This window comes from Syngnathus scovelli, unplaced genomic scaffold, assembly GCF_024217435.2.
Source record: "Syngnathus scovelli strain Florida unplaced genomic scaffold, RoL_Ssco_1.2 HiC_scaffold_48, whole genome shotgun sequence".
NCBI classification, from domain to species: domain Eukaryota; kingdom Metazoa; phylum Chordata; class Actinopteri; order Syngnathiformes; family Syngnathidae; genus Syngnathus; species Syngnathus scovelli.
The window spans coordinates 76,178-94,674 of record NW_026061581.1 but is presented as its reverse complement, the minus strand read 5'-3'; the positions used below and the strand labels follow the sequence as shown (position 1 = coordinate 94,674).

The following is an 18,497-nucleotide window of genomic DNA, read 5'->3' as shown; positions in this document are numbered from 1 at the left end:
CACAAGGTGCCAGTTACCGTGTGTGGCTACGAGGAGGCGTGTGCAAGTCTTGGCAATGGAGAGGCTGTGTACCGGCTGAGGAGGCTTATACACTCGGCTCCTCTTGTCACCCCCGGAAACAGAGGGCTAGCCGGTGGCGGTAGCTGAAAGTAGAAAAGTAGCAAGCCGAGGCAGCATGCACAAACTACAGGCACTACTACTCCAATACTACTGCACTGACGCATCACATGCCCTGTGTGTTGATGGAACACACACACAGACACACAGCTTTTGGGTATGACTATTTGCACCTATCGTCTACCGTGTGCATCTGCCGCAATCTAACAAAATGGATGCGCCACACCCATGATGCATGCACTTTGCGTTACGGAGTAAGGACATTTCTGGAAAGAAACACGATGCGTAATTCATTTATTTCAGACGACACATAAACGGATAAAAACAACTTTTAAAGTGTTCTTTTATCAAAATCTTTGATTTCGGTTGGCCCCCAAAAAAAATGCACAGGCGCCATTATGAAATGTGCTTCCAAAATTATTTACCAGATGACATTATAACTGTAAGCACTGATATGTACTGACCAAGTAAAATCAGTAATATTGAATCATTGCCCAGTGTTAATTTGTAGCAGTCATGATATGCTACACACTCACAGAGGGCAACAGTTAGTACATTTTTTTTAAACTTTGGTGTGGATGAACGGGGCCTTTTGCTCCACACCAAACCCGGCTCCAGAATTTTCATCGGGGCGGAAGTGCACACCAGCCCACAGTTGTAGGAAGAGGCCAGGGCCCTGGTCTACCCCAACTCAGTGGTATCATCTCCTCAGGAGGTAGTCACAAAACTACCTGAGATGGGTGTCACTGGATGGCATAGTAACCAATTTAAGTTACCTGCACCCACAAATGCACATGTACACACATGTATTTGTGTACACTTGTGAAGACATGATGCATGTGCAATAATGTACATGCATACGCATGCAAAGCTCCCCCCCCCCCCACACACACACACACACACAAAATCATTGAAATCCTCTGTTTAGTACTAAGGTACCAAACGTTATTATTTTTTTGTCATCTTTAAGGTTGTGTACACAGACACGGGACACACTCATTGTCAAACACAATTATTGTAATTGGGATATCAATTTGGTCCACTTTAGATGCGTCCAATCTGCATGGTGCGCCAAGGAGGGAACCGCCTTGCGCCAATTCGGAGTTTAACACTTAAGTAAAGTAAGTAGCCATTTGTACTTCCCACTTTGCACGCATACTTATACGCATTTTTAAACTACCGCAAAATTGGCCTTTGGCGGGAGGCTAATCTAGTAGAGCTGAAGGTAGGGGGTTCCTTCCAATTCACACACCTGAGTGCCCAGGTGACCGAGTCAGGAGTAACGCTCCATTCTACAACATACACAGATGTAAAGGTTAGTAAATGGCTTCATAGCAGTGGAATTGAAAAGGTGACTAAATAACATCATCAAAGCGCCAGATTAACTTTTGGCAATGGATACTCTAAACCATAGGTGTCAAACTCAAGGCCCGGGGGCCAGATACGGCCCGCCAAATCATTTTATGTGGCCCGCAAAGACAAATTGTGCATCAACTTGTGTCAATACTATACGGAAGATACTGTATATCATATATTGACAGTCATAATGGCCCTCCGAAGGAAACTATGATTATGATGCGGCCCTCGACAAAAATGAGTTTGACACCCCTGCTCTAAACGCTTTCATTTAGGTGCACCAGCACTAAATCTAGGTGCGCCGACATTTCACTTATTATTTGTACATTTTTCAACCGATTCAACCCATTCCAAAGCATTTCCATCCTTCCAGTTTGACATTCACATCATTCAGCACAGGGTTGGGGTTAGGGTAAGGGTAGGGTTAGGGTTAAGTAGAGAGTTCCTCCCCCGAGGGAGAGGAGCAAAGGTACGGTCCTACCATCCACGCCCACGTCCCACAACCAGCCCCAGAGCACCCTGTCCGTCGTGGCTGCGCCAGCCATGCTGGTCAGGCCAAATTGGGCTTAATAAACATGTATTTGCTTTGTAATTGTTGTTTGTTTTTGTGTTTGCACTTTGCCTATCCGGTCGCCTTTGTTATATATGTAATAAATGAGTCTCGACTTGGCATGATAGATTGACAGCTGCATTTGCGGTCAAATTAGTTGTACCTCGCACTTAATTCATCGACTCCCCTATCTGGGTGGAGCGAGAGCATCTTGCTCTGTGCGGCATCCATGCGCTCTCCTATCTGGGTAGAGCGTGGGTAAATTATAATTTTGCGTCTAATTGTTTTCCTATTGGCGCTAGTTTGCGCTCCCTTTTATTTCCTCCTTGTGGCCATCGACAACGTTTCGGCATCTTTTGTGCCTTCCTCAGGTCTGGCACACGGGAATTGCAGCTAAATTTAGTTTTGTTGCATGTGGGTTAGGGTTAGGGTTAGGGGGTTAGGGTTTAGGGTTAGGTATTTTGAGTTTATCTCGCTAAACCTTCCCCAAAGGGTCCGCCGACCCTGTCGGTTAGATAGAAGGCAACGGAAGGCACGAGCCTACGCATGTCTCACCAGTAAACCTCGCCGTACCAGGTCACATAAAATCTGGATTGGGTACGAAGGACAGCGAAGTGAGAATGCACCTCTGCCAGAACCTCCCCCGAGTAGCTGAGGCGCTACCCAGGTCTTCGGCCAGCAAGATGGAAAAAATAAGAGAAGAAAAAAAAACAACCTAAAGTCCTACCCTTGGATTACATTATGTCTATTCACTTTGAACCATTGTTTACCTCATGTCTTGTTTTTATATTCAACCAACCGTTTTCCTTAGAAGTTAGGGGTTAGGGTCAGCTAAAAAGTCCCTCCCCCGAAGGAGAGGAGCAAAGGCACGGTCCTTCTATCCTTACCTGCCCCCCATAACCGGCTCCAAAGTATCCTACCCATTGCGGACGCGCCAGCCATGTTGGCCCGGACTACTTAGGGCTTAATAAAGTTATTTTTTTTACCTTGAACTCGTGTTTGTGCTTCTTGTATGTTTGATTTTGACTGTATTTACCCGATCTGGTCACCTGAGGGAAAAAAAACACTAATTTAAAGTCCTACCCTTGGATTACCTTTGTCTATTCCCTTTTAACTATTTTTGAACTAATATCTCGTTTTTATATTCAACCAACCATTTTCTTTAGAGGTTAAGGTTAGGGATTAGGGTTAGGGGTTAGGTTTAGGGATTAGGGGTTAGGTTTAGGGATTAGGGGTTAGGGATTAGGGGTTAGGTTTAGGGATTAGGGGTTAGGACTAGGTCTATAAGGTTATCTCGCTACACCTTCCCCAAAGGGTCCGCCGACCCAGCCGGCCAGACAGAAGGCAGCGGAGGGCACAGGCCGACGCATGTCCCCCTCAGCAAACCCCGCCGCACCGGAGTCGCACAAACTCCGGAACGAAGGACGGCGAAGCGAGACCGCACCTCAACCAGAACCCCCCCCCCCCCCCCCCCCCCCCCCCCCCCCCGGAGCAGCCGAGGCGCCCCCCAGGACCCCAGCCAGCAAGACGTAAAAACAGCGAGACGCGAGAGAAGAAAGCCACCCCATCCCTGGACCACATCACGTCTACCACCCTTGCAGCATTCTTGACCCAATATCTTGTTTCTATACTCAACCAACCACTTTCTTCAAAAGGGATCCCATTAAGTCGACATTGTTGTTCTGGGTAATTTGAACGTCATAATTTTGTAGACACCTCATCAGTAGTGGACCTTGGGGTCACAGAGTGTTTCGGCCATTATCACCAGACACCCTCGCCCAAGGGAGGCCCCACCGGGGTCGATCAAGCCCCGGAGTGTGTCTACCTCCTCAATCGAAATCTCAGTATCTGTCTAGTCAACTGTCCAGCTTTAACGCAGACAGCATAAATCAATTGGTCAGTCTTTTAGTCCTTTTGTTGTGCTGATTTGTTCAACCATTAAACCTACGTACAAAACCTTTGTATTCCTTTGTATGGCATGCCACAAGTCTGGTAAAACAAAGTTTAGGGCTAACCTGGTATAGTTTTGCTTCGCATGCTCCCGCATATCCCATCTCAATAAAGTCTAGCATAGCGTAATACAGCATAACCTAGCCTTGACGATTAAAAAAGTTTCACCTGATATTCTCAAAGAATCGGAAGAATCTTCCATATTAACTGGAAACAAGGTCTTCCCCAGTGCCCTTCCCCCGAGTCACCGTCCTACCGCCGAGCACCTCCTCCCCAGAGCCTCAGCGAAGCAACTGACGGCTCTCGTCATACAATCACGCACCCACATCTAACTGATAAGCACCAAAAAATATATATATCGGCAAACCCTATCGGTACTGTTTAATTGGTTTAGTCGTGCAACATTTAAATGTAAATTGAATTCATAATTTAAATCCAATCATATATTTAGGAATACATTCATCTACGTAAATTGCGATCCCCCTAAGTCCCGCCCCCTGGAAACACTCGTAAACTCCTGTCAATCACCCTGGCGGCTCTTTTCTCCGTAATCCCCCTATCTTTCAAAACCTCACATCGCCCAAATAAACGATCAATATAAAATAACATTCTCCTAAATCCCCTGGTATTATTAAAGTGTGTACCCCGATCCCCTTCATTCGTAGAATTAATTTATAACATTAATACGATTGTACATTCAAGATTCAAGATTCAAGAGTTTTTTATTCGCCATGTTTGAGCGTGCCAAACAAGGAATTTGACTTCGGTAAATCACAGCCTCTGTTCAACATTTAGGTGACTAACAACAACACTCAGGACATGTGAAGAACGAAAGATATTCTCAAACACCCCCTGATCTTAAACTCCCAAGAGGGCAAGGAAAAACTCAAAACTCCAGCTAGGGGAAATGAGAAACCTTGAGAAGAGACCACAGATGGGAGGGTCCCTCTTCTAGGATGACCAGGCTGCAATGGATGCAGAGAGGACACATAGTACAAACAGTGTAGACAAAAAAGGTGTGGCAAGCGGGATGTTATTGCACAGTAATGACTCTGAGACTCTAAGAGTGGTGTGAGTTCATCAGAGCGACAGCCTGGGGGAAGAAGCTGTCTCTGTGTCTGCTGGTTTTAGTGTACAGAGCTCTATAACGGCATCCGGAGGGGAGTAGTTCAAACAGGCTGCAACCTGGGTGCGAAGGGTCTGTTGAGATGTTACTTGCAAGTTTCCTGGTCCTGGACAGGTACAAGTCTTGGATAGATGGGAGGTTGATTCCAATTATCTTTTCTGCAGTCCTTATTGTCCGTTGCAGTCTGTGCTTGTCTTGTTTGGAGGCCGATCCAAACCAGACAGTGATGGAGGTGCAGAGGACAGACTGGATGATGGCAGTGTAGAAGGTCTTCAGCAGCTCCCGTGGCAGGTTGAACTTCTTGAGCTGTCTCAGGAAGTACAGCCTCTGCTGGGCCTTCTTCCGGACAGAGTCTATGTGGCCGGTCCATTTCAGGTCCCGAGAGATTGTGGTTCCCAGGAACTTGAAGGTGTCTGATGAGAGAATAGTATTACTGCGGATAGTGAGGGGTGAAAGTGGTGAAGGGCCTCGCCTGAAGTCCACTGTCATCTCCACGGTCTTGAGCGGGTTCAAGTCCAGGTGGTTTTGGCTGCACCAGTGACCAGCCGCTCCACCTCCTGTCTGTACGCAGTCTCATCACCGTTCTGGATCAGTCCGATGAGAGTGGTGTCGTCTGCATACTTCAGGAGCTTCACGGAAGAGTCACTTGCGGAGAAATCGTTGGTGTAGAAGAGAAGAGCAGTGGGGAGAGGACTGTTGGGTTGACAACATTTATCTGAAATCAATCTCGGAGACGGTAGGTCTTTCTTGGCTTAGCGTTTTCTCCTGCGCAGAAGGGCGCATCCCAGACACAGCAAGTGTGGCTGAGATTCGCGCTCTGCTCTGAGTTTTGCCGAGCTTTTTATTGAGAAAGAAACAATTGGGCAAGTGTACATGATCGGGTAGGTTCACAGGCAGGAAATACATTCCATAGTTATATCTCATTACCACAGAACAAACTCTCATGGACGGAGCAGTATGGACGTCTCATGACTATTAGCTTAACAAAAACGTAGTCTTTAGTGGCCCTGGGAATACATCCCGGTGTCGTACTCATGACTTCAACTTAAATGAGACCTCTGTCTGCTTCAGCCATCCCATGACAATCTCATGATCTGAACATGTCTAGCTAACTATGGGGCTTATTGTATAGCGCGGCTAATGACTCCAGTCATTAGCCGGCCATATGCCCCCAAATCATTTTCACAAGGCTAGATGGTCACATACTGCGGAGAGTCTTGCACACAAAAGTAGATACATAGAATCCAATGATAAAAAGTATATCATTTCCAACATTCCCTCCTGTTTTTAACATTGGAATTCATGGGAAAACAAAACATCAACTAATAACTACATATGTGTATAAATGAGTATATGCTTACACAATATAGTATAGTACCATCAAAAAGCATGAAAGTTTACATTCCAGAGTTTATCAGAACTACAGCCCTTCATCCGGCTTTGGCTATGTTCGTTATAATGGAATGTATTTTGTTCTGGATCGTCAAGAAAAATAGACAGGTAGGCGATTTACGCAAGGCGGTCCCACTCATCTTGTTCACACTGGGCCAACATGATATTCTGGACAGCAGATGCTGATGTCAACCTTTTAGTCATGTGACTAATTAAAATAATGCCGCATGTGGTCGTTTGATAAAGTAATGAAGGACATAATATTGACACAATATCACAGCATACTGCAAAGTTGAAATGCTCTTAGTTTTGCCCCCCTTGCATATGTATGTGTCTGTCGATGAATTGTTCTGGGATCACTGCCCAGGGCCTGCTGTCCATCCAAGATCTTTATGTCCACTTCACCGTCCTCAGAGTCTCTTCCCAGGCCCCGGTCAGCGTTCAGGAGTTCCCTAGTAATCGACATCTCCATAACCAGTCGTCAGCAAACAATTCTTCTCCTTTGTGGTTGTTTGGGGCACGGGGATGATTGGTGGTCGTTGTTCAATAGAACCTCCAAGCGTCCCTGCATCTACTCCTACGATCCAGAGGCCCGCGTGAACCTAAAACAAACAAACAAACAAACAACAACACTCCCCCCAGGAGTTATGAATTATCTTCCTTATTTCTCATCGTGCTGTCAGTCTCGCACGATTTCTCCTGTGACTGCTGCCTGTTGAATTCTGGCACGTCCTGTTAAAGCCTCCAAAACAAGTGAATCCAAAAAAGCATTGAATGTCACAATTAAATTTTATATGTATCTACTTACGCACTCAAACGTAACTCCACCCCCCTTTAACACATTCGCCCAATGTGTCATTAGGCATTTAAAAAGGAACCGGCAAACGTCCTACCACATCATCACGTCTTGCAGCCAGTCCTGTCGAACCTTGCAGTCATCCAGGATCGTCATCCCCAAGTTCCTGAAAATTGACTGTGCACCTCACACTCGGCAATACCAACAACGGACACTTGTGCTCACAAAACTACACAGGCATCGAGTATCTACTAAATGAAAATAGACACACAATGAATCATGGCGCACGGGGATTCCGTCCTGAAAATCATCAATCATCATAAAAATCAAAAGGGTTAGGGTTAACATTTTCACGTGAATTCAACATAAACTTTCCAAGACTGCAATCGACAACCTGCAAAAGTAATACAAGTTATAAAACAACCAGCAATCTGCTCCTTGGCTGTCGGTTGACGCTGCAATAAGTCAAGTGACACACAGAAACAAAGCCAAGCTCGCACTTGCCACAAGCAAGCTTAAGTTCCATATGTATGGTTGTCATCTACATAGTCTGTCACCTTGTCGGGTGAGTTCAGGTTCGTCATGTCATATGTCCATCGTCCTAGTGTTCGATATCAGTCCTGTCTTGTCCATCCGTGTTGCTGAATTCGGCCTTCTCCATGAACTATTTTTGTTGTTCATGGTGCCTTTGATTAACCATCGGCTGTTAGTCATCACACTTGGGTGTTCCCGTCTCAGGTGAGAGGAATCTTACCCTCAACTGTGACCCTTTCATACCAACTACAAAATACTTTGGCCTTTCATACTGCCCTCAACACACACACACACACACACATATTCGTAACCACACAAGCGCCAATTCATTTGCATCTATCACTCATACAACAACAAACAAATTTAGTATGTGTAAGTGAACAGGCAATCAGCGAATATTAACGGTAAACCCTTCATTTCTGGATGTCCTTCCCAAGTGAATATTTCGTACATTCGTACCGGACCTTTACTGTAAAATTGCCAATTAAATGCCTAAAAATTCAGTCATTTGTACTGCTGAGCATGTTCATGGGTGAGCATGGGGAAAGAAGCAGCCTCAGTAGGTCCTTAAATAATCTTGTCCTAATCCATCGTTCTGATCGAGCACCTGGGTAAAGATACTCAAAAGTCTTCCTCCAACAGTCTACTCCACTACATTATTTTCACTTTGCCATGTTAAGGCATTTGTTTTCCGAGTCCTATCACATTTGTCATCGCGTTCACTGTCACTTGGTGTGAGTCTCATGCAGTGTTATTCTTAACTGTCAAAAGTTTTCATGGCTGTTATTCCTTGATCTTATCAAACTTTTTGTTTTGACACCAGAATTTCCCTATGAGGTGTGATTAACTTCTACTTTATTAATTACCTCCATTGAATAATCTAATCACCTTTTGACTGCATCCTAGTAGATCCTAATGCCCTATTTTTCCTTCTCCGAACTGTTAATGACTAAATGTCTAATTGTTAAGCTGGATGGGCTAAATGTGATTCTACTCTTATCTCTTACAATTTTAGCCTATCTGTTTCATCCAAATTTATCCTCTGACTATGATACTTTTTCTTTCTTCGTAACACTACACAATTTGTTCCTTATTTGTTTATCTTTTAGCAAGACTCCTCAGTTGTGTCAAACTCAGTGCCCAAGCAAGCTTCCATCCACTCTGACCCAAGCTCCACCAAGTTTGATAACGTCTCAGCAGCTTGGTGCATCTTTCAGGTCTTGTGTGTCTTTCGCCGCACCTCATTGTCAGGTTGTTATCTTTGGTTGTAGTCTCAGAGTCAACTCATCCCTCACTCTTGGATGAGTCCATTTTCAACTGAGTCCATTCTCATCTTGTGAGCTCCTTCACTCTTTGTACTCCGCCTCCGAGGATGTCGTTCTCCTCCAGGGCGTTGTGCTCCCCCCAAGCACAAATATAGTCCTTCTTTGCTCTTGCAAAGGTCAAAGGTGCCTTAGAGCCATGCACCATTTTTCTTGATGTTCTCAGCTGTCGGTGGAGTCTCGGGATCGAGTTTCAGAGTCACTGATGGATACTGAAAAAACAGACTGGGATACCAAACTTAAATATCATCTTCCAATTTGACATAAATTCCATAGTGCCTTCTGTTAATCAAACTTCAAATTCTACTATTATCAATAATCTAATCTACCTGAGAAGAACAGCGCCTTTCTTTCATGAGCGCTCGGATGTATTGTGATGGACCTCATTTGAACCATTTTAAATTGACAGATTACCCTAAACTTAAATTGCAAGTCTTAACTGTTATTTCTCTCAATTATACTGTAATTTCCAGAAACTCCTCCTATTTTCAGGCCACTATCTATCTTTTGTTTTCCTAACTTTGATTTTATGCCATTCTCTCTATTACCTTTCCACCTTTCCTGATTTGAGCCTTCAATTTCTGATCTAGTTTCCAAATTTTGCCTAGTATCATATCTATTTTGACCTCAGTATTAATGGTGTTATGCTCACTTTACAGATATTACTGAACTGTCCTGAATTTATAATTCACTGCCAGTACATCGAAGGCCATTTCTCAGCTGTTCACTTTTTCCATGTTCCTGTTAGGCTCCACTATTCGAATCTTCGAATTTTCATATAGAGTTTCTTTTAGGTTCCTGTGTGGATCATGTTTCACACAAACAGGACATGCTTAAAAAAATTTTTTTTTTTCAAGAATCTAAACCAAAGGTAACTAATAGGTAACTAATAACTCATCTCCCCCCTGTTGTCACATAAGTGACACAACAGGCGTTGCCTTAAAAGTCATTTTGGCAAAACAGTTTTGTTATTGACATCGTCAATAGCACCTTATCCATTATCACACCCTTTGTTGTTTGAACTAATATCATTTTCAATCTTGTCAATCCTTCTTCTACTTTTGGTGTCCACGCGAATGTATCTTTGACTGCTAACGGCTGTCCATGAGCCACTCCTGTTAGTGGCTTAGCAATTTCAGCATAGCATGGAGCCCAAGCTCAGCTGTAATGACAAAAAAAAACATCAGTTGTTCTTCGTGGCAGGTCGTGGTGTGTCTAATATAACCTGTTACCTGCTCTCCCTTTCGCTGAGAGTAAACCAAGATAGTTTACTTCTGGTTTTTACCCATCCTAACTTCTGTTACTTGACTTCACTTCCTCTCTGGCCTAAATGCTGCATGAGGAGAAAGGAATCTCATCCTTACACTTCCTTTGTTTCAAAAGCAATTATCATCATTGTAGACGAAAACTTGAACTTTTGTCTACTTGAAGCCCTTTGAGACTGTTTGTGATTTAGGGCTATACAAATAAACTTGACTTGACTTTTAGATGAAAGCCTAAAACGAGCCATTCAATTCATGATAATCAGTCAACCACTGTGAAATAAGGCCTATTTTCTTTTCTTAGCATTAAATATGCTCAAAATCATTCTTTCTTCAAAGTTGTTCTACTACTTTTCACATAGTGGTCTCCAACAACGTCAACCAGTCAAGCTGTATCTTGTCATTCATTCCTGCTCATTTGGATCTCACACACGCGCACACACACACAGGCACGCACGCATGCACTGTTCTCACTCTCCTCAAGCTCTCTTCAAGCTGTCCACACAGTCATACTACATCATTTTTAATTCACAGTCCTCATTTGAATCTGTCCTATCTCAAGGTTCTTGGTAAAACAACCCACTCATTCCGATTTTGACATATTCCAAAAATTCACTCAAGAGATGCTTGCATTGAATTAATTCCATAAGCTTTTCATTTCCAAAAAATTTGCAGATTTAGGGCAATTTTCCTTCCACTCATTCTTACAGGCAAATTCTACATTTCACCTTTACATTGTCCCAGTTTGAAATTCACATCATTCAGCCCATTTAAATCACACTGGGAACGTTTTTAAACATTCCCGAAATTGCAAAATTAAGAAATTCATATTTTCACGTTAAATTATTACTTCTTTGTAATGCTATGGCATGCTCAAACTTGGCCAATAAAAGATTGATTAAAATTTCTGCAAAATTTTACAAAATTCATATTTCACCTCTAAGTTCTACATGTTTCAACTGATTCAATTCTGCTCGAACATCATTCTGTTGCATCTCCTAAATATTTATTCATCTTTTTCGCCTGTCTTTACACCAATTTCTCCAAAAAATGCATTTTCCAGTTTCAATGTCTCCTTTTTTATTTTATTTTTTCTTGCAGTGCAAATCGAATAGACCCCAGTCTAGTAACTTTCCTTGCACACTATTTTAGCCAATTTCAAAATTTTAACACATAGACACACATAAACACACAGAGAACACAAGGACAACACAAAGGCCCACAACAAAACACAGTGCACAAACAACATCAACAAACAATGCTGTGCAAACGTCTTCCTCTATTTGATGTTTTGGTTTTACTATTTTTATTTATTTTTTCTCACATTACTGGCCTTTCAATAAGGTTTGACAACTGTATCATTCGCATACATCAGCGTCATTTATACTTTGGGGAAATTTAACAGCCTTGGTCATGCTTCTTGTTTGGTAGGAGTTCTTATTGACTGACCATAATATATTTTGCTATTATTCAGGTCTTTTAAATTAGATGCATGTTTTGCATAGGAGCAGAAGGAGCTTCTGCCTCAGGCTCCTCTTCTTGAGCCACGCCTAACAGTGCGCCTACGCACTATAGCTTCATTGTCTGACAATCATACTTGCGGCCTCAAGTTTGGTAACTTATTTAACGTATACTTCTCATCCCCTGATACATTGTCAGTAACACTTTGACGGCCCCCCATTGTAATCAATTTAGTTCAACATTTAAATCATAGGGATTTCTAAAGATGGAATGTTTCTTTAGTGCAATAACAACTTTCTGTGGTAATTCCTGCTTTGACCAGTTTTCTGGTGAGGAATTCCACAGAAATTTGCCATTTCTTCCCACCATGTTACATGCAGCACAATAGCGAGTGATACGTGCTACCATTCACACACATTCACACCGCGGAATTTTCTTAACACAACGAGGTGTATTTCCGTCTACAAGTTCCATCTGTAGACCGAATTTCTATCACTTGGAATTCACAACAAGGACTCCGCCGTCCTTACCCAGGTACCCTTTTTCTGGGGACTAAAATACCCCAACCACGCAGCCAACAAAGAGGTCTCACCGAGTCTCTGAGAGATTTCTTTTGAAGTTTCCGTCAATCCTCGCTGCCGAGAGGTGCTGAACCGGACGCCGGCCTGGTGGATGAACATTGTTCCCCAGGGCTTTCCTTCAGGCGTCCTGTGACCTCTGCCGTGCACGGATTCGGCGTCTTCAACACTCTTCGGATCAGCGAGCAGATTTTCAGGAAATCCCGGACGAGCCCCCAAAAATGTTGGGTTGACAACATTTATCTGAAATCAATCTCGGAGACGGTAGGTCTTTCTTGGCTTAGCGTTTTCTCCTGCGCAGAAGGGCGCATCCCAGACACAGCAAGTGTGGCTGAGATTCGCGCTCTGCTCTGAGTTTTGCCGAGCTTTTTATTGAGAAAGAAACAATTGGGCAAGTGTACATGATCGGGTAGGTTCACAGGCAGGAAATACATTCCATAGTTATATCTCATTACCACAGAACAAACTCTCGTGGACGGAGCAGTATGGACGTCTCATGACTATTAGCTTAACAAAAACGTAGTCTTTAGTGGCCCTGGGAATACATCCCGGTGTCGTACTCATGACTTCAACTTAAATGAGACCTCTGTCTGCTTCAGCCATCCCATGACAATCTCATGATCTGAACATGTCTAGCTAACTATGGGGCTTATTGTATAGCGCGGCTAATGACTCCAGTCATTAGCCGGCCATATGCCCCCAAATCATTTTCACAAGGCTAGATGGTCACATACTGCGGAGAGTCTTGCACACAAAAGTAGATACATAGAATCCAATGATAAAAAGTATATCATTTCCAACAAGGACGCATCCCTGAGGGGCTCCAGTGTTGGTGGTCAGGGTGTCAGATGTGATGCTCCCCAGCCTCACACGCTGTCTCCTGTTGGTCAGGAAGCTGGTGATCCACTGACAGGTGGAGGCAGGCACCGCAAGCTGGATGAGCTTCTGTTGGAGGATGTCAGGAGCGATGGTGTGGAACGCCGAGCTGAAGTCCACAAACAGGATCCTGGCGTACTTTCCTGGGGTGTCCAGGTGTTGCAGGATGTAGTGCAGTCCCATGTTGACCGCATCATCCACCGACCTATTTGCCTGGTAGGCAAACTGGAGGGGGTCCAGCAGGGGGCCCGTGACATCCTTCAGGTGGTTCAGTACTAACCTCTCGAAAGATTTCATGACCACAGATGTCAGTGCAACAGGTCTATAGTCATTCGTACCTGTGATGGCGGGCTTCTTGGCCACTGGTACGATGGTGGAGCTCTTGAAACACGAGGGCACCTCACACAGCTCCAGGGAACGGTTGAAGATCCGTGCAAAGGTGGGCGCCAGCTGCTCAGCGCAGACTTTCAAGCAGGAAGGTGACACGCCGTCTGGGCCCGGTGCCTTCCTGATCTTTTGTCTCCGGAACATCTGGCGCACTTCCTCCTCGCGAATCTGGAGTGCGGGCGCGGCCTCTGCAAGAGAGAGAGTCGGTGACCACGGTGATGGAGGTGTGGACAGAGCAGTTGTGGGGGGAGGTGAGTATGTGGATTGTGTGGATTGTGCTGCAGGAGGTCCCGTTGTGTGGGAGGACCGATCAAACCTGCAGTAGAACCTGTTTAGCTGGTCAGCGAGCCTTGGGCTCTCCACAGGACGGGGGGTTCGTTTCTTGAAGCCCGTGATGCTCTGCAGGCCTTTCCACACTGTTGAGGGATCAGGATTGGCAGAGAGGTGTCTCTCCAGGCTCTCCCCGTAACACCTCCTGGCTTTCCTGACCTCTCGGTTCAGTGTGTTTCTGGTCTGCTTGAACAGGTCCCGGTCGCCGCTCCTGTAGGCCTCCTCCTTGACTTTGCGCAGCCTCCTAAGGTTCGGTGTAAACCAAGGTTTGTCGTTGTTGTACGTGCAGAAGGTCTTAGTCTGCACACACAGATCCTCACAAAAACTGATGTATGATGTGACAGTGTCAGTGAGTTCATGCAAGTCTGAATTTGCAGCTTCAAAAACACTCCAATCGGTGCAGTCAAAGCAGGCTCGGAGGTCCTGCCTTGACTCCAATGTCCACTTCCTGACAGTCCTCACCACAGGCTTTTAGTTTTTAGTTTCTGTCTGTAGGCAGGGATCAGATGAACTAGACAGTGGTCCGAGAGTCCTAAAGCTGCACAAGCCACAGAGTGGTATGCATCCTTAATTACGGTGTAGCAGTGGTCCAGTGTCTGTGCCCCTCTGGTGGGACACGTTATGTGCTGTCTGTATCTGGGGAGTTTGTGTGCGAGGTTCGCCCTGTTAAGATCACCCAGAACAATGATTAGTGAATTTGGTAGAAGTTTCTCCATGTCTGTCACCTGGTCAGCCAGCATCTGCGTGGCTTCACTCGCACGTGCGTGTGGTGGGATGTAAACAGCCGCCATGACGATCGAGGAGAACTCCCGTGGTGAATAGAACGGCCGGCAGTTTATGAAAAGTGTTTCTAGGAGAGGGCTGCAAAACTCTTTCAACACCATGACATCGGTACACCAACGTTCATTAATGTAGAAACAGAGACCACCTCCCTTTGATTTTCCGGAGAGCTCCGCGCTGCGATCTGCACGCGTTAGCCGAAACCCAGCTAACTCCATGGCGTGGTGGGGGGTTCGTTCGCTAAGCCACGTCTCAACAAAACACAGCGCGGCGGATCTGCTGAAGTCCGTGTTCCTTGAAGTGAGGAGCAGCAGTTCGTCCATCTTGTTCGCCAGGGAGCGGACATTCGCCAGATGAATTGACGGTAGGGCAGAACGGAACCCTCTCTGCCTCAGCTTTACGAGGGCTCCCGCTCGTTTTCCGCGTCGCCGCCGTCGCGCTAGCTTGTATAGCACCGCCGCTCCGGCTAAAATCTCCGACAAACAGTCTGAATCAGAGAGAACAGGAGAGAAAATACCAGAAGAAGACTGACCGATGTTTAACAGTGCTTCTCTAGTAAAAGTGATCCGGGATGGACAGCAGAAGACACAGAAAACACACAAAATAAGACAAAGAAACAGAGAGCGACTCACCGTGGCAGCCATCCGCGGCGCCATCAGTCGTAACCAAATCCCCGTAAGCGTATCGTAGCTAATGTTATGAGCGTTAGCTGTGTTTCCTTTATTGATATCCGGCAATTTAATATTTTCTCTTTTCGTTCTCTTTTACCTTAGCATACTCCCGCACATCCTATACCAATAAATTCCAGCATAGCGTAGTACCGCATAACGTAACTTTAGCAATTAAAAAGGGTTCACCTGTTTCTCTCAAAGAATCGGAAGAATCTTCCACCTTACCTGGAAAGAAGGTCTTCCCCAGTGCCACTCTCCTGAGTCACAGCGCCACCGCCGAACGCCACCCCCCCCACGAGCCTCAGCGAATTAACTGACGGCTCTCGTCATCCCATGACGTTCCCACATCTAACCGATAAGCCCTAAAACATTCGGTAACCCCTATGGTACCGTTTAATCGGGTTAGACGTGAAACATTTAAATGTAAATTGAATTCATCCTCTAAATCAAGACATATATTTAGAAATACATTCATCTACATAAATTGCGATCCCCCTAAGTCCCGCCCCCTGGAAACACTCGTAAACTCCTGTCAATCACTCTGGCGGCTCTTTTTTCCGTAATCCCCCTATCTTACAAAACCTCACATCGCCCAAATAAACGAACAATATGGAATACCATTCTCCTAAATCCCCTGGTATTATTAAAGTGTGTACCCCGATCCCCTTCATTCGTAGAATTAATTTATAACATTAATACGATCGTACATTCGTAACCAAATCCCCGTAAGCGTATCGTAGCTAATGTTATGAGCGTTAGCTGTGTTTCCTTTATTGATATCCGGTCTCATTCATCCGGCAATTTAATATTTTCTCTTTTCGTTGTCTTTTAGCTTAGCATACTCTCACATATCCTATACCAATAAAGGCTAGCATAGCGTAGTACCGTATAACTTAGCTTTAGCGATTAAAAAGGGTTCACCTGTTTTTCTCAAAAAGAATCGGAAGAATCTTCCACATTACCTGGAAAGAAGGGCTTCCCCAGTGCCACTCTCCTGCCTCACAGCGCCACCGCCGAAAGCCAACCCTTCTTTTCTCTTTTCTTTTCTCTCCCACGAGCCTCAGCGAAGCAACTGACGGCTCTCGTCATTCAATCACGTTCCCACATCTAACTGATAAGCACTAAGACATTCTGTAAACCCTATTGGTACCGTTTAATTAGGTTAGTCGTGAAACATTTAAATGTAAATTGAATTCATCATCTAAATCAAATTATATATTTAGAAATACATTCATCTACGTAAATCGCGATCCCCCTAGGTCCCGCCCCCCGGAAATACTCGTAAACTCCTGTCAATTACTCTGCCGGCTCTTTTTTTTTCTGTAATCCCCCTATTTTCCCAAACCCTCCCCTCGTCCAAATAAAAAATTCATATGGAATAAAATTCTCCTCAACCCCCTGGTATTATTAAAGTGTGTTTCCCGATTCCATTAATTCGTAGAATTAATTTATAACATTAATACGATCGTATATTTGTAACGAAATCACTATAAGCGTATCGTGGCTAATGTTATGAGCGTTAGCAATGCGGAAGTACTTTTTCATTTCTGAATTTAAAGGGTATCATTAATCCCCTAATATTCGCGTCTAGCCGAGCTCTATTCGTACCACAGCGATTTAGTGTGCCAAGGGCGCCCTCAAGCGTCCCATCACGTACTATGTTTTCCTTTTATGTGTTAGAAGAAAAATCCTTCTTTTTTTTATATTTTTCTTTTAGAGTTTGCTTAAAATCAAAAATATAATTCGATTATAGTCCCCCCTTTTTTTTGTTTTGTAATTTAATTCAATTTAATCGTAAATTTTTAGATTTGGTTGGATTAAAATTCATTCTGGAATCTCATTGCATTTAGGATCAACATAAGGTTCAGTTTAGATTAATTTTGTTGAAATTTGGTGTAATTCCTAATTAATTTAGCGTTAATGGTTAGGGTCAGAGGTCAAGGTTAGAATTAGGGTTTGGGTTAGGTTTTCATTCTGAATCTGAATTTATGTAAGTTTTATGAATTGATTAAGTGTTAGGATTTAATGTTAGAGTAGAGTCCAAATAAGGATGAAGATTAGAATTTGGTGTCCGAGTTGGGCACTTTATCTATGTTGTCAGGAAAACCAGCCAACCAGAGTTAGACTCTTTGATTAAATGGAAAGTGTCAGGTTTTTCTCCAACCTCCTTTCAGCCGTCTCCCAATCACATAAACATCCCCCACAAGAACTTAAACCAAGGAACAATTATGATATTTTCCCTAATTTCCATATATCGTTTCGGGAGGGCATTCCCTCCAAATTTTCCCCAACCGTGTAAACTCCACCACTAGAACTTCTATTTTAACCCCGATATTCCAGTGTTCTCCGTTTCCGTTGTTGCCAAATTGAGTCCTAGTGGATATTGAGTTTTCAACCTCCTGACCCATCTCATTTCCGCGTTTTCCCTATCCCTTTGTGTCCAGCCCGCACAGCTCTCCAAAATCCGTATTCTCAAGTTACGTAACCCGTGCAGGCGGAAATGGCGTACTACATGCGTGTTACGCTTCTGGTTATGTGTGATGCTGTAGCGGTGCGCATGCAGTCTGCTTCTGACATCATTTCGAGTCCGTCCCACATACATAACTCCACACAATCGACAGCTCATACAGTAGACCGCATTCCGCGTAGACAAGGCCTTACCCGTCTGTTAGGTTCAGATTCAGCAAAAGGATCAGCAGACAAAACCAGTGAGACAAAATGTTGATCTTTTCTCGCGAGGAGTGCATCCAGACTTACAGCAATCCAAAATACACTAAAGGTCTTGGTTACACTCCTCTCTTTTTATTAAGGAATGCCCTACCTACAATGTGAGACTAGCCCCTGATAGGTGGGGGGGAAAGCGTGGGCTAGTCTCAAGAGTGAAGAAACGAGATTCTATGTGAAACTAGAAGTCGCGGACAGGATCCCATGAGAACCGAAAAGTGAATGTTATGGGAAACAAAGTAGTCATGAGAAAAGAGTGCATAGACAAAATGACATGTGCAGACA

The 18,497-nt window shown here is 44.3% G+C and overlaps 1 long non-coding RNA gene across 1 annotated transcript; it reads right to left on the bottom strand.

Annotated features, from left to right (window-relative positions):
* Nucleotides 1-5,840: 5,840 nt before the first annotated feature.
* Nucleotides 5,841-14,769, bottom strand: LOC137840044 (uncharacterized). The gene is made up of 2 exons (XR_011086433.1): nucleotides 14,197-14,769; nucleotides 5,841-10,305 (listed from the first exon to the last, which is right to left on the bottom strand). It is a non-coding gene; the product is annotated as an uncharacterized lncRNA (long non-coding RNA).
* Between the last annotated feature and the right edge of the window lie 3,728 nt (nucleotides 14,770-18,497).